General features: G+C 37.6%; 1 protein-coding gene and 2 long non-coding RNA genes across 3 annotated transcripts in view; 2 read left to right on the top strand and 1 right to left on the bottom strand.

Annotated features, from left to right (window-relative positions):
- LOC124256235 (inactive phospholipase C-like protein 2) overlaps positions 1 to 22,604 on the top strand; it is a 222,722-nt gene that overhangs the window by 19,502 nt on the left and 180,616 nt on the right.
- Positions 1,477 to 22,358, top strand: LOC124256238. The gene is made up of 3 exons (XR_006892857.1): positions 1,477 to 1,860; positions 13,431 to 13,442; positions 22,348 to 22,358. It is a non-coding gene; the product is annotated as an uncharacterized LOC124256238 (long non-coding RNA).
- Positions 3,275 to 5,157, bottom strand: LOC124256241. Its single transcript, XR_006892859.1, has 3 exons — positions 5,034 to 5,157; positions 3,982 to 4,121; positions 3,275 to 3,561 (listed from the first exon to the last, which is right to left on the bottom strand). It is a non-coding gene; the product is annotated as an uncharacterized LOC124256241 (long non-coding RNA).

Here is a 22,604-nt window from a genome sequence, read left to right as displayed (position 1 = left end):
ACCACATGTATCACATGTGCTTCGTTGTGGGGCAGGACTGAAGTCCAAGAAACTCTCAGGAGTCAAGCTGCCTAACACTGTCACCCATCGAAGGACTCTCCGCGCCCAATGTCATTCTTACTTAATATTTTTGAAGAAATGCTATTTCAATTGCCGCAAATCATGAAACTAAACTTTGTGGAATGTGCAGAGATATCACAAATATGCGCATAGTAATACATTACGTCACAAACTTGGGGACAAAATCTTAATCTGATCACACAATCGACTGTGTTAGGTCATCTAGTTCCCAGTAAGTTTTTACGTTAAAGCATGCATTGTTGTCAACAAATCTTTGCTTACATTTCAAAAATAACAACAAACTTGTGTGGAACTTCAGTTAACCTTCTGAATAACAAATACGCTTTAATGTTCACATGACATTCTGCACCTTCAGGGATTGGGATGGAGAACTTTGACAGTGGGCCATTTTCAGGATTATTAGCCATTTTCTGAATTTTGAATGGGCCAATGCCCTTGTATCAATAGTAAACTTCAAAATTTTAATGGGCCATTTTTTATTCTAATGTGCAAAATGGCCCTTTCCCAATCCCTGACCTTGATTCCTGTGCCATCAATTTCGCTGACACTGACAGTCAGTCAAGGAACTGGTGTTGGGATCTTCGTAAGCCTATGAATCATAATTCACTCCACGTATCATAACCAGACATGAATTTTCTTGGATCAAAGCACCGACTGTATCATAACCACGGCGAGATTCCTGCTACAAGGGTTGAAGAGTGCCTCATCTGGAAGAAAATACTGCGGAAGATAAATATGAAAAGTTGTTATGACTGATGTTACGGTTAAATAATTGCCGTGACAAAAGGTTTAAGAATCCCCTTTGAACCAGCAAAATATAACACATTAAAATATTCAATAATATATTGAACAAACAATGAGCAAGATACTATGAATCACAATACAGATTTCTAATACAATGCAATTGAGTCACAAATCCAAAGTTATGGGTCACATATATAAAATATTAACTCACCAGAGTCTTGGTAATCACAGTGAGATCAGATATTGTAAATGGAGCTTGTTTACAAATGAAAACAGTCAGGCACGAAGTGTCAGGGTCAGACGATGATGTGACAAAGGCAAACAACGATGGGCAACTCCAGTGAAAGATCCATGTAATTCCGTGTGTCAGTCTTATGTGTCGCACCACACAACAGCCAGCCTTTATATATACTGACACAGATTCTCGAACTTTCCAGCAAAGCATGGCTTTATCATTAAACACTTAGATCTTTCACGAAACATGTTGAACATATGACATGACGATGTCAACACAAACATCCGGTCAAGGGAGGTAATTCTGGAGCGCTATCATAAAGGCGTGCCGCAAAAATACTGTTGCCACTGAACATATATGACTCAAAATGTGACCCACAACCAACACTCAAAACTTTAAACATTGTGCCTCATAATTATTACCACCTAACCAATGTTATTACAAATTACAAAAAACACACTCTCGTAACTCTGACTATTTTAACATGTCAATAAGCTATTCACAATCATAAACAAATGCACTCGTGTAACCTTGATTGGTGGATATAAGGGTGGTGCGGTGAAAATAGTCAGTTACTAATAAACACTTACTATATACGTGTACGACAGCCCATTGCAGTATGTAATGACACTAGGAAAGCAGATGTGAGAAGGTTGTTGCTAACGGTATCTTTTTTACTTGACACTTTGTGAAAATAAAATTTGGTATTAGGGGCATTAGTGATCTTGGGCTATTTATCTCAGTGCTGGACAATTAGATTTAGTGTACTTACGTGTAATGCAGACATTCCGAACATTTTTGTCAGCAAGATGTGACACTGTGTGTATATCATGAAAAGTCAAAATGTAAATGCATGCTCAAAGCATTAAATTTTATCCATCTCCCAAAAAGTTTTAAAGCTCCATTATGATGTTGAAAAATACACATTTGGTAAAGAAAATGAGGAATTTTGAGAAATGTGATGGCTGTTTCAAAGATTAAATCTCTCTTGTTTTTTTTTACATGTTATATGCAAAACATGATGGATGTGCCACATGATTAAAGTATGTAATACTACTCCTCTCCACGAAGAGTCGTAGTGGATTATAAATCGTGGCACCCACTACATAATAATTTTCTTTTAAACAAATTGTTATGACTGTTTCTCCTACAATGTGTTGCTAGATATTTTGGATGAGTATTTCGTACTTTTTGTACATTGTGGAACTGAACATACGTTTGACAGAAAAATCAAAAGCCCATCCATTTATTAAATATTGGAAACAAGGGTTTAAAGAACAGCACAAATGCCACAATGCATGAAGATAAAATTCATTTGAGCTGGGACTCCGCTATGTTCAAGAACATAAAATCATTAGGTGTGCAATTCTAGTTACAAGTAAACTGTCAGAGGAAATAATGTGCTGATGTGATTGCAGCTGTCTAGGGTACATGGGCCTCCGACAGTTCATTTCAGGGAAAGAATTTTCTTTACCTTTCATTTGTCATTTGTATCTATTTCAAACTGTGAAACATATTAGTCCATATCATTTTCACAGGGCTTTACAGGACACAAATTCCTGCGTCCTAGGTCAAATAAAAAAAATGTTGTGGTTCCAATTACACCTCTTTGTAGTATCCGAAAGCTTATTTTATTCATACCTCTTTAAAAAAATAGGGTCGGCACCAGAATTCAAGGGTCGGTCGGGTAATCGGAACCACAACATTTCTTTTAGGCCCTATACACATAGAAATTGACGACGGACGCAATGAAAATTTCTTAGCTCTACAGGGACGCAGAAAAGTCCAAATACTTTTTGTAAAAATTTCGATCAAGTAACAATAATATTCGTATATTCTTACAGTTACAGTTTGCGTGATCAAATTGCTATTCCAAGAATTTGTTGTTTCGTTTTGATTTGAAATTTTTTTGGTTTTTGACACTAGGCAGTGTTATTTAGCATGAAACATTACAGTGTAATTGTTTATGTGGTTCTTTTCAGATTCTAATAAATCTGTCTATCATTAAACCTCTGTGTTAATTTTATTTAAGTTATCACCGAGTTTGCTACTAGCTGGGTTACGGTATCATTTGCAATTTTACTTCATGATACATGATACAATACCAGTAACTGAATTACAACAATATTAGAACGTAGTATTAATAATAATATTTAAGTAGCCCAGGGCCCCTGAAAATTAAGAGTAAGAGTAAGTCAAGTCAAAGGTGTTTTATTGTATCAAACACCATCAGCCCATATACAAATTTACATAAATACACTGGTTGAGAATATACCGATAGGTAGATACAGTGGAAATGCCAGGGACCCTCAAATACAATACTCAAGGTAAATCCCTGTTTTCACAATGATTCCAAGCTGACACGTGTAGCTATTTTTTATTTGGTCTTAGCGGTGCTGATGTGATTGCAACTGTCTTGTCCACCTGTTTAATTGTACATTCCTATATTTTCTTAAGATATTTCTGAAACAGATGGGAAACATCCGGGGCCAGTGCTGAAACTGAAAAATGGTTAGACAATGAAGCGACTGATTTAACTTTTTCTGTGTATGATCCTCTTTGTGTGAGGTTTCATTTCAAGTATACTCTGAACATAAGTGTCAAATCATGTAATATATTTGGATTATGGACAACTTTCAACAATTATATGAACTATTTACTGCATTCAAGACAGATCTGTGACATATAAATGCAACAAGCAACCATTGAAGTTTTTGAATATAAAATAAAAATGTGCTCAAACGTTTCTTATCTTTAAAAACAACTTTCAAGAATCAGATGAGTGTCTATATGAATATAATTTCTAATTTTTAAATAATGGTAAAGAGGGATTTTGAGCAGTAATTCTTTCAAGAAAAAATTGGGGAAACATGCATCAACATCCGCTTTGCACTGGAACAGATTTCTACATGAAAACTTACATTTCCTTGGAGGAGTTGAGTGGACCAAATCGTGAAAATCGCTCACATTGGTGGTTTCGGTTGGGGGCTTCTTTGGGCTAAAGCACATACATTTTCTGTAAAAGAAACATCATTTCTTTACTTCTCAGTGGTTGCCAGACCTGAAAAAAACAAACAAGCAAATTATTCCTTACATAACAAAATTTGATCTGCGGTCCAAAACGACATGGTATCGCTTCGCCTGAACAAACAAGAGAACAACGACTTTGTCAGTAATAATGCCAAATTTGAAATTAAAAACATACATAACAAGATTGTTTACATATTCAGGTCAAATTTGTTTTGCAAGGCATTGTCTTATATGCAGGGATTAGATTACCATGTGTAATTGTCGCGTATACAGAGAAAATACGGAAATAGCAATCAGCTGTGCACGCGTCGAGTTCCATGTTTTGCACACGTCCCCCTACAGTACCGGTGATTTAATTAAAATATAACCGATAACATAACATCTCGCTAGATTTGCACCTCGAAAAGTTTGTTGACATGTGATCGTCCAGCTACATTAAATATGACCTTTAGCGAAACAAAATATGTATGCGTATCCATTTTTTGTCAACTACACTTCCTTTTGAGACGTGAGTAGACGCAATGTGATATGGTTGCTGTAAATAATGCAGACCGAAATATCGGAGCGGCACACGAATTCACAGAGTTAATATTCCATTCTTTTTCAAAACATTTTTAGTAAAATTACCGTTGTCCTCAAAGGAGGTAACTCATCATGGCAGTGTCTACGGTAACGGACAAAAGTTGACTAATCACGTCTGCTTTATAATCCGGACAACTGAGTCTGTCACAGGCCTGTACGTAATAGATTCCACTGTATATTGTAGTCATAAGATCAATTTAATTTATTATCTTAAGATTTAACAATAGTTCGCTCCAGAAATCGGCTGGAATTGTCCCGCGATCTACAGGTGATTACGTCATCAGAAAATGTGTTGTCGATTCCGATATTGTTTTATGCATTAAATCTACTAAAATATAAATGAATATTCCAAAATACTTACGCAAGCATGTTCCATGACATGGTATTTGGTAATGTACATCCGTGTAATTTAATGTCACGTCTTATTTGGTGTTAATGTTGCATTCTTCTCGCTCTAACGTTCGGCGTCTTCTGCTTAATATACGTATTTCCGGAAGTAGAATGACGTCACATATCATAATCTCGCTCCAAATCAGTTGAACTTGATCAGCTGCTCACACGAAAATTTGGCATGCATCAAATTTCACAGTGTTTAGTCGATTCAAGCGAACGTTTAATAGATTGTTTTATGCATTAAATCTACTAAAATATAAATGAATATTCCAAAATACTTACGCAAGCATGTTCCATGACATGGTATTTGCTAATGTACATCCGTGTAATTTAATGTCACGTCTTATTTGGTGTTAATGTTGCATTCTTCTCGCTCTAACGTTCGGCGTCTTCTGCTTAATATACGTATTTCCGGAAGTAGAATGACGTCACATATCATAATCTCGTTCCAAATCAGTTGAACTTGAAGACATAACAGACGTAAGTTGTAAATTTTGGGCCGAGAGAGGATTTAGGAAATTTTACGATTGCATAGACGTTTAATAGAGTTTAATATAACAATTACCGTGCAGCATTGTTGGTTCTGCCTTTGCGCACAGTAATTATTCTTTTGGATTAACTAAAATCTAGAAATGACAGAAAGTAGACACACAGCACTGAGCCAAAAGTGTTGCAAGAAAAATGGACGCCGCTCAAAGCAGAGGTTGTCACATGAAATTTTTAAGCATTGAAAACGGCTTTAAAATAATATTTTTCTTACCTTGTTTTGATTAGTGTTTGGTGATATAACCTCTCTGAATCCCTACACTCCTCAATCTCTGTGATTGACTGGTATAATAAATATATTACACTGGAGTCAGGCTCTGCAAGATCCTAGTTACAAGGTGTATGAGATCCTGGGGTGCTTTGAGCTTCTTTCGGTTTCTTTAGTAATACTTGCTTAAATATATACATTATTGAATTCATTAGTCAAATCTGTCAAAGACTGCCGTTATAGTTCCGCCCGCAACCTCCACTTGAAATGTTAAAGTGTAAATTGGTGTTGTAGTAAAAATACAAATTGAAGGTTAGGGTTAGGTTAGGGTTAGTATGCATCAGAGCGGATATGAACTCAATAATACTAATGATAAAAAACAGGGGTTACAGTCAGAAATCTGTCCAGACTGCCTACGATTACCTTGCACTCTACAACAAAGTCTCCGATCACTTCTCTGGTTAGACAAGTTGGCCCTCCCACTTCTAGCCTTGTTTTCTAATAAACCACAGGCACAAAAAATTTCTTCCAGACTCACAGAGACAGTAGATTCATGTATCCACAAAATCTTAGCAATGTTGCAATGTTTTTCTCCACTGTTTCAAAAATGTTAACGAGTGTATGAAATAAGCCAAAAATCCAGCTAGACATCAGGGCTGGTAACTTCAAAATGTTACCAGCCCAAAATGGATTTAACCAGACCAAATATGATGAATTTACTCAGATGTATGGAACATCTAAAAAATTTACCAGACCATCGGGCTGGCTAGCTGTAAATTCGGGCTCTCCGATAGAAATTTTGCCCGTCTGGGGCGGTCGGAGGGGCCTTATTTCATACACTGTGTTAACATTTTTTTTTCAACCTGGGAGTCAATTCTCTTCTGACAGCAGCCATGATTTCATCTTTAATGTAAACAGGATGTCATTTGCTCCACCTACTTCTTTAGGTGCTATGTGAAATAGTAACCCCTAAAATATGATCCTATACCAAAATTAATTTTGGATGTAAACAGTGTAAAAAAAATTATCCAAATACCTGAAGGCCATATCAGCGCAAATACAGCAGCAGCCATTTTTCTTGCAACACTTTTGGCCTGGTGCTGTAGATTTCTAAACTGTCATGACTGACAAGCCGGTTAATTAGCAAAGTTTACGTCTCCACAATTTGCCAGTGTAACTTGAAAAAATGATAAACGAGAAAGATTTCCATCGACTTCTGATGGTTGGGATGGGACAGCAAACATCCTAACAACCACCCCCAACCCCTTACAATACCCTTTGCACTTCTTGTTGAATTTTTGCTCTTAGTTACTACTCCAATATTTAAAAAAAAAAATCAATTGATATTTTGTAAACTATTATCAATCTCGATGATCAATATTGTTTGTTGTTTAACGCCACACTCATTATTCAGATGATAAGTGTACTTTTAACTAGTGTGCAGATGCTTCCTCTTCCTTGTGGTAATTTGCAGGACTCAGGGGTGGAAATAACTTTAAAATTGCTAGTGTACACCGGTACAGTGGCACATATAAAATCACTTGCCCTGATAATTTTTCCTCTATACCGGCCGATTTTCTTCTTGTCCCCCGCCGCAACGGGGGACTATGTATTCAGCGGCATCTGTCCGTCTGTCCATACGTCCCAATTCTTGTTAACACGACATCTCATGAACTGTTGTACTCAATGTCTTCAAATTTGGTGACAGCCTACATTGGGGGATTACGCAGACACCAGTCGATTTTGGTGACGTTGACCTTATTTCCAAGGTACACTGGTGGACAGAAGTAAACTTCAAACCCTCATGGTATAGAAGCGTCTTCTTTCACCACAAAAACACTGTCATATTAAGCCTTGTCCTACAAAGAGTGATGAGCTCTGGAGCGTATTGGTGCGATTTTATCACACAAACAATACCTAGCGGGCTGATCCTATCATCTGAACAAATACAGCCAGCTTTCCCTGCCTGGGAGATGCCCATCAACTCCATTGATTAATCACATTCAACTCTCAGAAAAACTTTCAAGTTAAACATCTTGATCTGCTTCTAATGGCTTGTGTCAGATTTTGAGGAAACGAGTTGAGTATTTTTTTGATCATGTTAGATAGCAGATAAAATGCCTGAGGTTAAGTGGATCAGAATTTCATATGATGTAGCAATATTTGCCATTGCCGTGTAGATAATATGAAGGTTTTGTCAAAAGATTGAAGGTGGAGGGGGTAGCCTTGCGCTCCATGTGTTGGCTTGTCGTGCTGAGATTTGATTCCCCACATGGGTACAATATGCAAATCCCAGTACTAGTGGTTGCTGTAGTGATATGGCCAAAATTATTGCGGAAAGCAGCATAAATCCAGTTTCACTGATGCTTCCACTTTTTGAAGTGCCCATGGCACAGTGGGTAGTTTATGGATTTGTTGGTGTGGGTTTCATTCTGAGATAAATGTTATGTATGTGAAGTTTATTCTTGCTGTTCTAATTGTTATTAGGGGCAGTAGGGTAGCCTTGTGGTTAAAGTGGTTACTCGTTAACACTGAAGACCGGTTCGATTCCCCACATGGGTACTATGTGTGAAGCCCATTGGTGTCCCCCGCCGTGATATTGCTGTAATATTGCTAAAAGCGGCACAAAACTATACTCACTCACTCACTCACTAATTGTGATTAGCAGATTTAAAACATTACTTGTATGTGCTTTTGAAATCATTCAGCTGTTGTTGCAAGGTAAATATTATATCCTGATTAGCAAACTTATTTTGCCAGGGAAACAAGTCTTTTGGTTGAGAACCAGTGTGAGTAATGTTTATGTAACAAGATTAAGAAAATGATCATTTCTGGTATATTTGATTTAGTATGTGGTTGATTTGTAATTTCCTTGCTCTTGAATGTTCATTTGTGTGTATTGTAACACTGTGAGTCATGACCAGACAGTCCAGTGATTGACATCATGAGCATCAATCTATGCAGTTATGCATCAACCGAGTCACCAAGTTGACGATTCAGTCACCTCCCAACAAGCCCTTGATAATAATAATGATAATGATTCGTTTATTTAGCGCCTAGTATCTATGTGACTAGTTGCTCACTGGACGCTGTAATCAGAATCTGATTGTTATTACCCCGGATAACCCAAGCTGCCTGTTAGGCGCTAGAAGGTTATAGTCACATGACTTTATCCAACCGGGTACCCATTTTCTGATGGGTGAACAGAGGCAAATTTGAACAAACTCACTTGCCATAGGTGAGACCACATGTATCACATGTGCTTCGTGGTGGGGCAGGACGGAAGTCCAAGAAACTCTGGAGTCCAAGGTCACCCATCCAAGGACTGTCTGAGGTTGCTTAACTTCAACTGAGCTATACGCACAGGACCACACACTACCACTTATGTGGGTTACTGGAAAATGCTTCAAACTTGAAATTGTCACTGGATTCTTTTGAATGGATATGATATACATATTATACAGATTTAATCTTATCTGCAAATGATTTACATGTTTTCTCAATTTAAACAAAATAAGTAAATAAATAAAACCAAGTAAACACCTGACATACATGATTTAAATGTTTAATAAAAATAACATTTTTACAAATATAACTAGCCATATTTCATCAAGGCAAATTAAATTTCAGACCATTTTTTGTGAAATCTGGTTTCAAATGATTAATTTTGAGAAAATGTATTTTTGTACTATTTTATGTTCATAGTTAATATGCTTGAAAATGTCACTTACCATATATTCAATGTAAAGATAAGACCACGGACAGGTACATTTTATTCATCTGAGTGTCTGTTTCAGTTGGTTGCACCAAACTGCAGTAAATGTCAGGTAAAAAGTGTTGGCTGACACTGACAATGGCCTCGTATTTAGACAACCAAATCCTGATAAGACATGCACTCATCACCAGGCTGTGGGTGCTAGGCTTAAATTGCGTTGGCGATATTAAATATTTGTGCGTTCAGTTTGTCTAAGCCAGTTCCTTGTTTGAAAGGTTAATTTTATCTTGAAATGTCCCTTGAAATTTCGCATCATTGATGCCCAGTTAAGACTGTTTGTTCTAGTCTAGAGAATGCCATGTTTTGCAATTTTAGGATTTGTGGAATGAATGAACTTTAGTATATTCCAAACACTGTTTTCTGAAGAATATTAACAGGGCTGTTTTGTGAAAAAGTAAAACATTACCAAAACTCCAGGTGTCGTGGCTTCATTGACAAAGCTGGGAGTGAAAATTGAGCAGAATTTTTTAAAATAATTTTGTCAAAAACATTTCAAAGAACAACTCTTCGTAGCAGTGTTAAGATGTTTAAACTGGTAGGAATGCTGTTATGTTCATAGATTTGATGTAAGCCGTAAAAGGATAGAATTAATCTGACAAGTTAACACGGACAGCATTTGCTGCAGCATTCCAGGAATAGAATAGGTCAGTTGATGGGTGTTTGTACATATGACTAGAGGGAGGGATGTATTGGAACAGGTGACCCAGGGAATTGCCTTGTCTTTAATGCAGTTCTGTCTGATTTATGGAGCTCTTCGGTCCTGAAGATGTTTACTTTGTAGATCAAATATAATGAAACCGCCATGATAAATATCCTGGTCGAGATGGTAGGTGGAGGTTTCAAAATGTCACAGATGGTTTAGGAGTGTGCAGTGTCACAAATGAAATAGACTCAGGGTACTTGATCTATTTCATTTGGTCAGGTTAAAGTTAGTATAAGGGTCCCTATAATTTTATATTAGCGATAAACATTAAGGAACCAGAACCTACTTCATTAGGCTAAGGCTTAGTCTCTGAATATATATATGTAATTTTGATAGTAACAAACAAGCCCATTTATATTGAAAAGGAGCCCTAGGGAGACCAGAGATTCAGAACCTGAGGAAATCTAGACTTGCTTTATTTAGGGCTTTAACACTGCAGAGGGCTTGGCAGTAGGGAAAATAATGTGGTTCAGGGACTGTGAGACAGACTACTACTTCATTGTAGTGACATTGTGAGTGCTGTTAATGAATGAACTTTGTGAAGGTAACTGGTTTATGGTAAATTCGGCCCACTGAAGGGCATTGTCTTCATTTTGATTATATATTTTTATTTTAATGGAAACATATGAGACAGAATTTTATTAGTTTCATTAAAAATATTCTCCAGATGCTGAAGCAAATATAAGAAAGTCCTCTGTAGAAGATGCACTTTCTTTGGAATATATAATTTTTTGTTTATTGCTTCAAGTGAATGAACAGGAGATAAGAAATTTACTCATTGAAAATATGAAATTAGCAATAAAACGTCATCCTTATCCGATGAGATAGTATTTTGGTTTTGTTATTGCTTCATGTACAAGAAAACTGAAATAGAGCTGACATTTTACACTGTTGGCACCTCTCAAGCATGCCATGGTCCTGAAATGTGAGTAATAATTTTTTGAAATTGTTAACATTGTCAGCTTTTAAATTAATAATGTTACTGACAGACAAGCAGAGCTTTAGAGTGTCTCTGTTGAAATCTGATTTATCACTAAATAAAAGCCTTCAGGACATCTCCCTTTCACATGAATGTTTTCAAAAATATCTCAACTTCTATTGTTACATGTTCTCCCCATACGCAACTGATAAGCTGGGATATTGGACAAATGCCAGGTATTAATGTCAAATAGGTGTGCTTATCATGTAATGGAAGGGGAAATGGCAAGGTGGGGGTGGGAGCCAGGTGGTTGGTGGTTGGGGGGTGAAGGATGGAGATACTGACTGATTTACCTGATCACTTACACACTATAATATAATGCCTCTCTTGTATTCTTTCATTAAAAGATTACTCCCTTACCTTGGAAGGTTCTAGAAAGTCTGCCATTTGCATTGTTCATTGATTAAACCTGCATGACTGTGCTGTTGCTGTGATTCCCTGAATAGTCTGAATACTTACATGTATTATATGCCAGTATTGAGTTGGAAACAGGTTGTTAGCAGCTATGTTAGCACCATCTATGGTAGTCCCATCTATGGTAGATAATGAATTTATCTAACTGCACACCTTTTTACCAACTTTGTTGCAGGTATGTCTTATGTATGCTTTAGTCTGAATTAGTAAGAATACCACAGGTAGCCCTATTTACACCTAGTTCATTTTTCACACTCATAGAAAAATAATAGATCAATGAAACAAAGGCTTATTCACCCTAGATATATTTCATATTCAAAATGTCATACATTTCTGGAGAATGGCACCTCACATTATTAATTCAAGAAACAACATTGCAGGAAGTATGTTGCAAATGTTATGCCAGCAGTTTGCCAATTTAATCAGGGACAGTTTAGTTTGTGAGTGAGTGTGCAGGGGAGGTAATTCACCATTTTCATCACTGTGACACGTGTTGTATTCATGGGAGAAAAATGTTTTAGTATAAGGACTTGTTTTAACTTAGATCATTGGTTCTCAGTTGGAAGCGAATAAAACTGATAGATATGAAGCAAATATTTCTGCATCATTCACATGGAACTAGATTAAAAACAAATCTGTGAACTTGGGAACCCAATGGTGTTAATGTGCACACTGGGTCAGTCAGTTAATTGGATATTAAAACTCTAAGTCTGTGACTAGTGTATGATAATGTATTGTTTTCTCATTAATATGTATTTGTATTTTGTTAGAATATATACATATAGGAGGTGAAGTTCAGCAGTGTACCATTGTACATATGTAAAGAAATCAACAAAATAATGACACAACACAAATTTGTGTAGATCGATGTTCATACTGTTGATCACTGGATTGTCTGGTCCAGACTTGACTATTTACAGATTGATTATTTAGCTGTCAACCACTGGTTTCCCTTGCTCAGACTCAATTATTGATGCAATTTCCGTTAACAGAATAACCTAGCTTCAAATACAGCCTTTGTGTTATATGAACTCTGTCATGGGATCAGTCAATATTCAGTTTGTACTGAAATCATTATGTTCTCCATTTCTGCTCAAGGCATTATGTACCGGGGGTAAGTAGTTAAATAAACCTATTGGATGTGAGGGATATCATATTATGTATTGTATCATACCCTTGTTATCATTAGTCCTGTGGGGTTAGGACTGGGCCCCAGCAGCTAAAAGTGTAACAGTACATTGATCTCTTGAACTGTTTGCCCTACGATAGTGCTGTATTGATAAGGAATTTAAGAATGCTAATAGTATTGTCGATAGCATAACAATTTATGGTTTTAATGGTTGCAGTTTGTAATAAATATAAAATTTGAAACGTGTGCATTTTTTTAAACATTTTTAGGATTAGGACTACTTCAGATTAGAGTTACTTCCCTTTGGTTTGGGCGGCAACAGGGAGGAAAATGGCTAACTTTGCAGGAATACTTTGATGGGTTTTTTTGTGACATTGATTAAAATTATTATGAAGTATTGAAGTTGGTTCACTATGATCACAATATTATTGCAGTCAACAACTATTGCAGTCCTATTGCAATAGAGTAGCTACCATTGCATTGTCCCAATGGTCATCCCTACCTGCAAACTATGCTGGTCTTGCTGTGAAGAAACAGATATCCTATGTGGGGACTGGACAAGGGAATATGAGTGAATCTAGCACATCTGTGGTAGATACAAGATAAATAAGTGTTATATAGTGGTGGAAGGGCTCAGTGATGTAAAACATGTTAGTCCCGCTGAAGGGGTCGTTGTCGGCACAGGTACTACAGATACGTACCCCAGGTACGTTTCTGTATACAGATATGTACCCTAAACAAAGTCAAAATACAGAAACGTACTCGGTACCCTATAAGGCCGACGAGTCCATATTCCCGCAATCAAAAACCGAAACTGTATGTAGTTGTTCCTGTTCAACTGATTCCAAGTGGTATTCATGTGCATCGCGAAATATCCGTTACTGTGTATTTTCAATACTTACATAACGCAATCAAATGTATCTAATACAACAGTATGACAGTTCCGGTCAAGAATACGACACATTGGGAATGGAATCGTCCTAGGGTACGTTTCTGTATTCGTATTATGGCCAAGGTGCGTTTCTGTATACAGAAACGTACCTGGGGTACATATCTGTAGTACCCGTGCCGACAACGACCCCTTCGGCGTTAGTCCCTGCCTCAGAACTGAAGTAATGAATGTGGACATATTGTTCCCAAAATACTGACATGAATATGGTTAACGAAAATAAGCCCCTGGAATATGAGGAACTCTTGTGGCTCTTACTTGAGGATGTGTATAGGCAGCTATAGCTGTGAAGGTTTGAGACTAGAATGGGGCGAATGTTTATGATATTATGTGCTCCTGTATTTTTAAGAGAGACTAATAAATGTTATTGAGCAGTGGTTGAGATACTTGCAGTTGAGTTGCTTCTTGGAAGATTATATACTTGTAGTAATGTTCATCAGGGACAAGGGATAGTAGTTTTGTTCATCTAGTGTAATTCATGATACTTAGAACTAGTTGAAGATGACCAAGGCAAGTTGATGATCACAGCAGCTGAATCAGGGCTAGATGATGATCATCAAGGCTGAATCAGGTCTGGGCACATCGTGATCATCAGGTCAGTTAGATGATCATGATGACAGGTAATTGTCCATGACTAGTAGACAGTGCCTAATGAAACTTTCAGTTTCAAATGCTAGATATTATTGTCAAAGTGACCCCATTTTACCTCATCAATCACTGAATATAAATTAAGGTTATTGTTGAAAGCAACAAATCTACAAATTGTTAAAAATCTATCAATGTACATCTATCATGGGTTCAACAGTAGAAAATTTGTTTTAAATACCATGTAACTGTACACACTTGTATTGTACTATAGGCCTGTGGCCTCTTCTGTACCCTGAATAAAAGAAATTGATTGACTAATAATCAACAATTTTACAAAGTGAAGTCTTTTCCTCCTTAAACAATGATGTTTTGACAGGTGTCACAAATCAGATTTTTCTTATGACAAAGGTTTGATATTTATAATGATAAAGGCTGCAATAAGGGATGATTTTAAGTTTTTAAGCAGTTTCTGAAAGCATAAAATAATGGAAGCTGACATCTTCCAGAATGTCAAAGAAGAAGTGGCATTGTCAGCACAGGCACAACTATAGATTCTGTCAACTGTTCTTCATAACCAGACCCCCATCAATCCCCCTTGTATATCTCCTTCCCCTATCTTTGATCTTCAATCTCTGACAATACCTTCACAAACAAGTGAAAAAAACTCCTTTGTTGCATTGTCGTTGTCTATGAGACAAAAATCAAGTAGCCCTCAGCTATGCTAATATTTGTCATGCATGAAGATCCTCGTCCAAAGCTGATGGAAAGCCATTCTGCAGCCCTTTTATCCAATACAATTATTCTGTGGAGAGTTAAGATGCTGCAATCACTCCACGTACGCGGAATGAATGAAGAATCTTGCCATTTTTAGCCTTTGTTATCAGCTTTTTTGTCATATTTTACATCTAATGTTGCAGCAAAACATGCTGTTATGTTAGAAAGGAAAGATGCATGAATAGATTTCAACTTAATTTAGTAGAAAATGGGTGTTTTTTGTGTGTGACCATTAAGTGTTCAGGAAAGTGTTTTTTGAAAGTCTTGACGAGAAGAGTAAGCCTAATTTGCTGGAATGATAATCTGTGGAATCATCTTTTGACAGTTGGTGACTTTAGCCGCTTGTCTGAAGCCCGAGTATAGTAAAATTCTTTCCCCGGCTTGTAAGCACAGATTGGAATGGTCTACTAATATGGTACAGAATGTACAGAAAATGATGTATATAGGTTGGTAGAAAACAACAGTTGTTGGCTCAGATCTATGGAAGTATCTTGAATTTCAAGAGAATGAGCACCAATGAGGAAAATGTTGTGTGCAGTTGACGGAGTTCCTTTTCACGTATCTTGTGATGTTTTCACCCATTCGCTGGTTGCATTGAGAGTAATCTGCATTGAAACTGAATTTGATATAGTGGCATTTAATCTTGTTTAGTTTGAAATAGTGGCATTGAATCTTGTTGAATTTTACATAGTGATTATTAAACATTACATTATTTCTTTCCTGAATGTCTGGATTTTTGTAGCCCGGCTGTAGAGAAATGTTTGGTATCAGGGGTGGAAATAACACATTGCACGACGCCTGAGTCCAGTGGGTTTTTTGTTGGGCAAGCAAATTTGTATATCACACTGTACTGGTGTCCAGTTGACTTTCCAATATTAATTATGTTGTTTATTTAAAAAATCAACAAGAAAATGGACGGTATAGTGGAAAAATTATCAGGGCAAGTTATTTCCACCCCTGAGTATGTGTTAGTATGATCCCTGGGCAGTATGAAGCCTGGATACCTGTGTGCATCTGCCATTCAGATACTTCAGTCAGTTGGGACTCTTGCTGGTAGATCTGTGAACTGTGAATCTGTGTTGTAACCTTGGAAAATGAATTGTTTGTTTGTTTCATGTTAAGTAGTATTCGAGTTATATGACCCCAGTCTGTAAATAAAGTCTGGACCAGACATTCCACCATGACCATCGATCTATGCATTTGGGATACCTGTGTCTGGACCAGACATTCCACCATGACCATCGATCTATGCATTTGGGATACCTGTGTCTGGACCAGACATTCCACCATGACCATCGATCTATGCATTTGGGATACCTGTGTCTGGACCAGACATTCCACCATGACCATCGATCTATGCATTTGGGATACCTGTGTCTGGACCAGACATTCCACCATGACCATCGATCTATTCATTTGGGATACCTGTATCAACCAAGTCAGCAAACTGAAAGCCTTGAATTTGTCCCCAAACAAAATCACAAGTCATCTAGTAGCTGTTGGGTTGAGTCCCATTGTGGAAGCTGCAGTGGCTGATCAGGCAGTTGACTTTGTGTGCTGCGAAAAGGTGCCTGACTCTGATTTGGTTCCCAAATGCGACTCGAAACAATACTAGATTCTATACTTTGCTGAGAAAGTCTAATAAACCTGTAAACATTCATTCAGTTTATTTTCGGCTTTTCGCCCTGAGTTTTAGTGCGAAAAATTTATACACCAATAAACCTGTCATTCATTCAGTCTAGTTTGAGTTGTTACCATAACACATCAAGTTTGAAGACAGAAATCTTCTTAAAATGGCGACTGATAGTAGCATAAAGAATCATACTTAACTGTCGCTGTAATGGATTTCCCAAAACATAATTAAATAATGAGCCAAATCCCATCGCGAATTAGCGAAAACAGCAATGTGTGTTGTGGCCGCCATGGAAATTGGTCACATGACAGATGGTTTGATACAAAACAGATTACCATGAAACGACTTCGGAAAGAAATAATACAGCAGTATTTTATTTATTCATTAAGATTTTATTTACCAGTACATCATGAAGCGAATAGTCACTTAACACTCAATCATCTCATTCACAACAACCCGGCTTGTTTGAAATCACAAAGAGCTTCATATACAGTAGAAGTTAATTCGTCAGATCGTCAGAATTCGCGGAACATAAGACTGATGTTTTTCATCTCTTCCGTGAGTAAACGGATTACTGTGTACTAGTATATCGCACAGATAGGGATTTCCTGTGAGTAAGCAATAAACGCCGCCTGACAGGTTAAGCCACTCTGTTTGTTTTCACTGCTATTAGTGGCGGCCAAAGAGACAGCTGGCAGTTCCGGCAATTACTGATTGCGCGAATAATTGACCGCGCGATGTAGTCTAAACTGTCAATTCCGCGAAAATTGCACCACGCGAAAATAAGTACGTTTACAGTATATGTTATTTAAAATCACTGAATGTATCCCAAACTGAATGCCCTAAATGTGCCTCAAAACACAATCCCTGAATGTCTTCAGCTCCGAAGAATGTTTCAGAAACCAGTAACAGTGGCTGTAATTCAAGTGACCCAGTTCGGCAAATATTCCCCAGTATTTTGGCTGTGTTGATGCACCCAGACAGCTTCAATGTATGTAGCACAACATCCTTCAGTTAGTTGATATATGTGTTTGTCAGGTTTCTAAAGCAAGATTGATTTTCCACATACACCCACAACTCCAGCTTCGAGATGACAGAGTTTTAGAGTTTTGACCTTTCAGTTCTTCCTCAATCCTGCTCAATCCCATCACTGTTGCTTCTCAGTTGTGCACGCCCATGTAAGCAGATCCACTCATCACTGTCCATTGGGAGACGTCACGCTGGTAGTAACGTGCAACCACGGCTTGCTTGTCGTCTGTCGTTGCAGGATAATTGTGAACAATGTTTGAATCAATGCAACCAACAGTGCTCGAAACCATTTGTAATAATTTGTTCCTATTTGTTCACAACTGAAATTTCTATAGGTTAAAACTTTTAAAGAGTCGCCACGATTTGTGTTGAATTTGCATGGGTTTTCCTGAAGTGAACTAGTTTAAATTTATAAGACAAAATATTATGGATGTCAACTTCTTTGTTGTATACACAATGTTTCAGGACTTTTCCTTGCCCCTTCATCAGCTGAATGAAGGGGCAAGGAAAAGCCCAAGGCCCCGTTACACAAAGCTCTCATAGGCCTAAGATCTCGTAACTTTTCTCGTAGCATTGGTACCTGCTATACTGTAACATTGGAGGTACGAATGCTACGAGAAAAGATACAAGATCTTAGGCCTACGAGAGCTTTGTGAAACGGGGCCCTGAAACATTGTGTATACAATAAAGAAGTTGACATCCATTATATTTTGTCTTATACTTGAGTACCAACTTCTGTATGCCTCTGAAGAACCACATAGTTTAAATTTGTTTCTATTTTAGCTAAGAGTATGTATTTTTGTTCGTGAGATTTGGTGAAGTTGTATGAAGTTGTACTTCAAGAAGTAAACAATGTCAATACAAGAGGATAACCAGTCTTGAATATCCAGTGAAACAGATTCCATTGGGGTAATGGGCTAAACCCTAAGAAAGTAATATGTATGGTCCATTGAAATCAGTGATCACATCAGGTTTTTCACGAAAAAAGGGTAAGCATATCTTGCCTTTTCAATAGGACTTGACATTCACACAGTTTTCATAAAAAATGTAAGCATTCATTTCCTGACATAGCACCACACTTCTGCCATGTATTTAGGACAGGCACTTCAGAAATTTGACCTATATTTTCTGAAATTCAGTTGAAGTCTTCAGATTTTAAGAGTCCCAGAATCCTTGTCATAATTTAATGTTATTTAATGAAACCTTAGATTTGAAAAACTCATGAATATTGATACACCTCCTAATATACATAGAAGTAAATATTGTATTGAGTCTTGTATGTTCCTATATGCACCTAGTATTATATCATTGTTTCTTTACCACTACCCAGTGCCAGCTGAATCATTAATGTGTCGTCTAGTTGTTTGGCTGTCATGAATGGCTTCCAGAATGCTGATTCGGCGTTAAGTTGGTGTTGTAACCCGTCCTATGCGCATAAAAATTGACAATGGACGCAACAAAATTTATTAGCGCATCCACAGGGATGCAGAAAAAGTCCAAATACTTTTTGTAACAATTCCAATCAAATAACAATAAGTTATCAAAGAGTTTGCTACTAGCTGGATTATGGTATCATTTGCAATTCAATTACTGTAATAATGTGATGATCATGATATGCAAGACCAATAACATTATTAATAATAATATTTAAGTGTCTGGACCCCCATTTTGTTGTCCAGGACCCCTGAAAATTGAGAGTATGAGTCCCAGGGACCCTCAACAGGACTCAATGTAAATCCCTGTAACCTCATTCACTAATCACTCTATTTTGTGGTAATGTGTGTCCAGTGCCATCATTGTCATGTTCAGCCAGAAACACCTCCAACAGCTTCTGGATAATTGCTTTAAAGACAGTTATGGGTTAATTGAAATAAGAATGGTAAGTTGAGCAGACTGTTTTTCCCTACAAATAGATATAGTTTAAAAGTAGTCACTTGCAAGCATTTATTTTTCAAATAGATGTATCAATTCTGTGTTTGCATTTATCAATACACCTCTGAGTTCTACATGTTCCAGTGCATTGTTTGATGTGGTTAAGGCCTGTTTGCAGATATTGATAATTGTGCAGGATAAAGTAGGTCACATCAGCTCTGTCACCCGAATAATGTCTTTTGCTGTATATACAAATAAGCATAGTCAAATAAAATGGATGGTCAGGCCCACTTATTAGCCTGTGGTGTTCTAATGGCTATTGTGGATGGACAATCATGCATTTCATCAGAAAATCATTACAATATGGCTGTTATGTTGCACTATTATATATTGTATGATGAGCCTCACTTCACTTTAGACTTCCGTCTCTGACCTGCATCACACCACACTTCCATCCATGACCTGCATCACACCAGACTTGCATCTCTGACCTGCATCCCTTCAGACTTCCATCCATGACCTGCATCACACCACACTTCCATCTCTGACCTGCATCACACCAGACTTTCATCCATGACCTGCATCACATGAAACTTCCATCCATGACCTGCATCATACCAGATTTGCATCCATGACCTGCATCACACCAGACTTCCTTCCATGACCTGCATCACTCCACACTTCCATCTCTGACCTGCATCACTACACACTTCCATCTCTGACCTGCATGGTACCAGACTTGCATCCCTTTCAGACTTCCATCCATGACCTGCATCATACCAGACTTGCATCCATGACCTGCATCACTACACACTTCCATCTCTGACCTGCATGACACCAGACTTGCATCCCTTTCAGACTTCCATCTATGACCTGCATCATACCAGACTTGCATCCATGACCTGCGTCACACCACACTTACATCCATGACCTGCATCACTCCACACTTCCATCTCTGACCTGCATCGCACCAGACTTCCATCTCGGACCTGCATCCCTTCAGACTTCCATCCATGACCTGCATCACTACACACTTCCATCTCTGACCTGCGTCACACCAGACTTCCATCTCTGACCATCATCCTTTCAGACTTCAATCCCACATGGTATATGAAAGATATTGTTAGTAATGTCTTCAAACTGTAGTCACTCACTTACTCTGCAAACTTTACATCACACGTGTTTACTTTAGATCAATTGCCATGACTCAGTGTTACCCATGCAAAGGAAGCGCTTGGATCTATACTGTTTAAAAAGTATCTGGGCGAACAAGATCGTCTTGATGACAGTGAACTCAATGCTCCTGTCATTCAGCCATAGTTGACTAGTCATGCAGCCCAACTTCACTGTGTTGAGGATGGCACCAGTCCTTGCAGTAAATGGAGTAGATGTGGTAGTATTTGTTGTTGTTGAGGGCGAGGAAGAATTGATTCAAGATGTAGACTATTGAAGAAATGTTGATGGTACCAGTTCATTAACTGGAGCTGCTAATGTTGATGAAGGTGAAGGAGGAAGATTATTCAGTTTTCCTTGCTCATCCCAATGAAACATTATGCTGAATCTATGAAGATGATGTGAATCTATGAATTCATAAAGATTCTTCCTATTGCATGTTAAGCTGTTCGATTATTCTTCCGAAAATAAACTCTTTCATTTACACTCTGTATTATGCTGTAATTCCTTGTGGAAGAATAAGCAATATTTTATGATAGGAAGAGATGAGAACAGCATGAAAATGTTCAGTGAAGCCAATGAAAGCATGACTGAGAGGGAACACAGTCTCTTATTCTAAAGGATATTGAAAAGGCAATATAGAAGAGCTTGCATGCATAGGCATGTTGATCAGATGATAATGTCAGCAATTTTAAAAAGGGGCATTAATCAGTTTGGTGGGAAATATGAGTATCACAAATGAATTTTTCTGCCACGAATACAGTGATGAAGTGTTTCGAATTGCTGGTTTGATACACTCGGGCTATTGTGAAATAAAATCAGATTGTCAATTGATTGCGGCTCTCAAAGAAGCTTCGATCATGCATTCGTGATCAATATTGTTGATTATTTTGAAGGATTTCTCTTGTCTCAAATTTGTTTTATTGTTGACATGCTATTGCCATAAATTGAATTTCGCTGTTCTCAGTTCCAGTATATTGATCAATAACAATTTGATTATAATCTCTATTCAAAGAAGGTTACGCCCTGTGTTGTTATTTCACTCGATGAGAAATTGACGTCGTCTGCTGGATACATCTTAACGTTATTTTCTTCTTTCAAGTCAAGACATTCATGGCTGACACAAGGACTTCGTTATTTTAAAAATTAGTGCACCTGAGTTATTTAAGTGTCCTTTTCAGGGACATATTCCATCTTGAACTGTTTCAGGTATCTTTTACCATTGTCATTACTGTGAAGGACTTTTACCAGATAATCTTCATCAAAGCCAAAATATATTATACCCATAGTGGATAGAAGTTTGCTGAGCTTTGATGAGATGAATGTTCACTGAAGTGACTTGTGACCATTGTATGTAGGGTTTAACATTGACTTACAAATCTGGGGGTCCGTCATCAGTCAGCTTCAAGGGTCATTACAGGAAATAGGAGGGTCTCGTAAAGTAATGACATCATGTACTGTTAATTTGGATAATTACTTTGAAATACAGGACATTTATATTTCTTGTGAGAGAGAGTGAGTTTAGTTTTATGCTGCTTTTTGCAATATTCCAGCAACATCACAGCCGGGGACACACCCAGAAATGCGCATCATACATTGTGCCCATGTGGGGAATAGAACCCGGGTCTTCGGCGTGACGAGCGAACACCTAATTACTAGGTTTTATTTCCAACAATTTTATTTTACAGACACGAGGAAATGTTGTGTTCACTAATTGTACTTGAAATATTTTGCACATGAGCCATGACAAAGTGGTTTATTCATTCT

Source organism: Haliotis rubra, unplaced genomic scaffold (genome assembly GCF_003918875.1).
Source record: "Haliotis rubra isolate DU_JTF1 unplaced genomic scaffold, ASM391887v1 Scf620, whole genome shotgun sequence".
Taxonomy (NCBI): Eukaryota; Metazoa; Mollusca; class Gastropoda; order Lepetellida; family Haliotidae; genus Haliotis; species Haliotis rubra.
The sequence above is the reverse complement of the archived record's forward strand: the minus strand, read 5'-3'. Positions and strand labels throughout refer to the sequence as shown.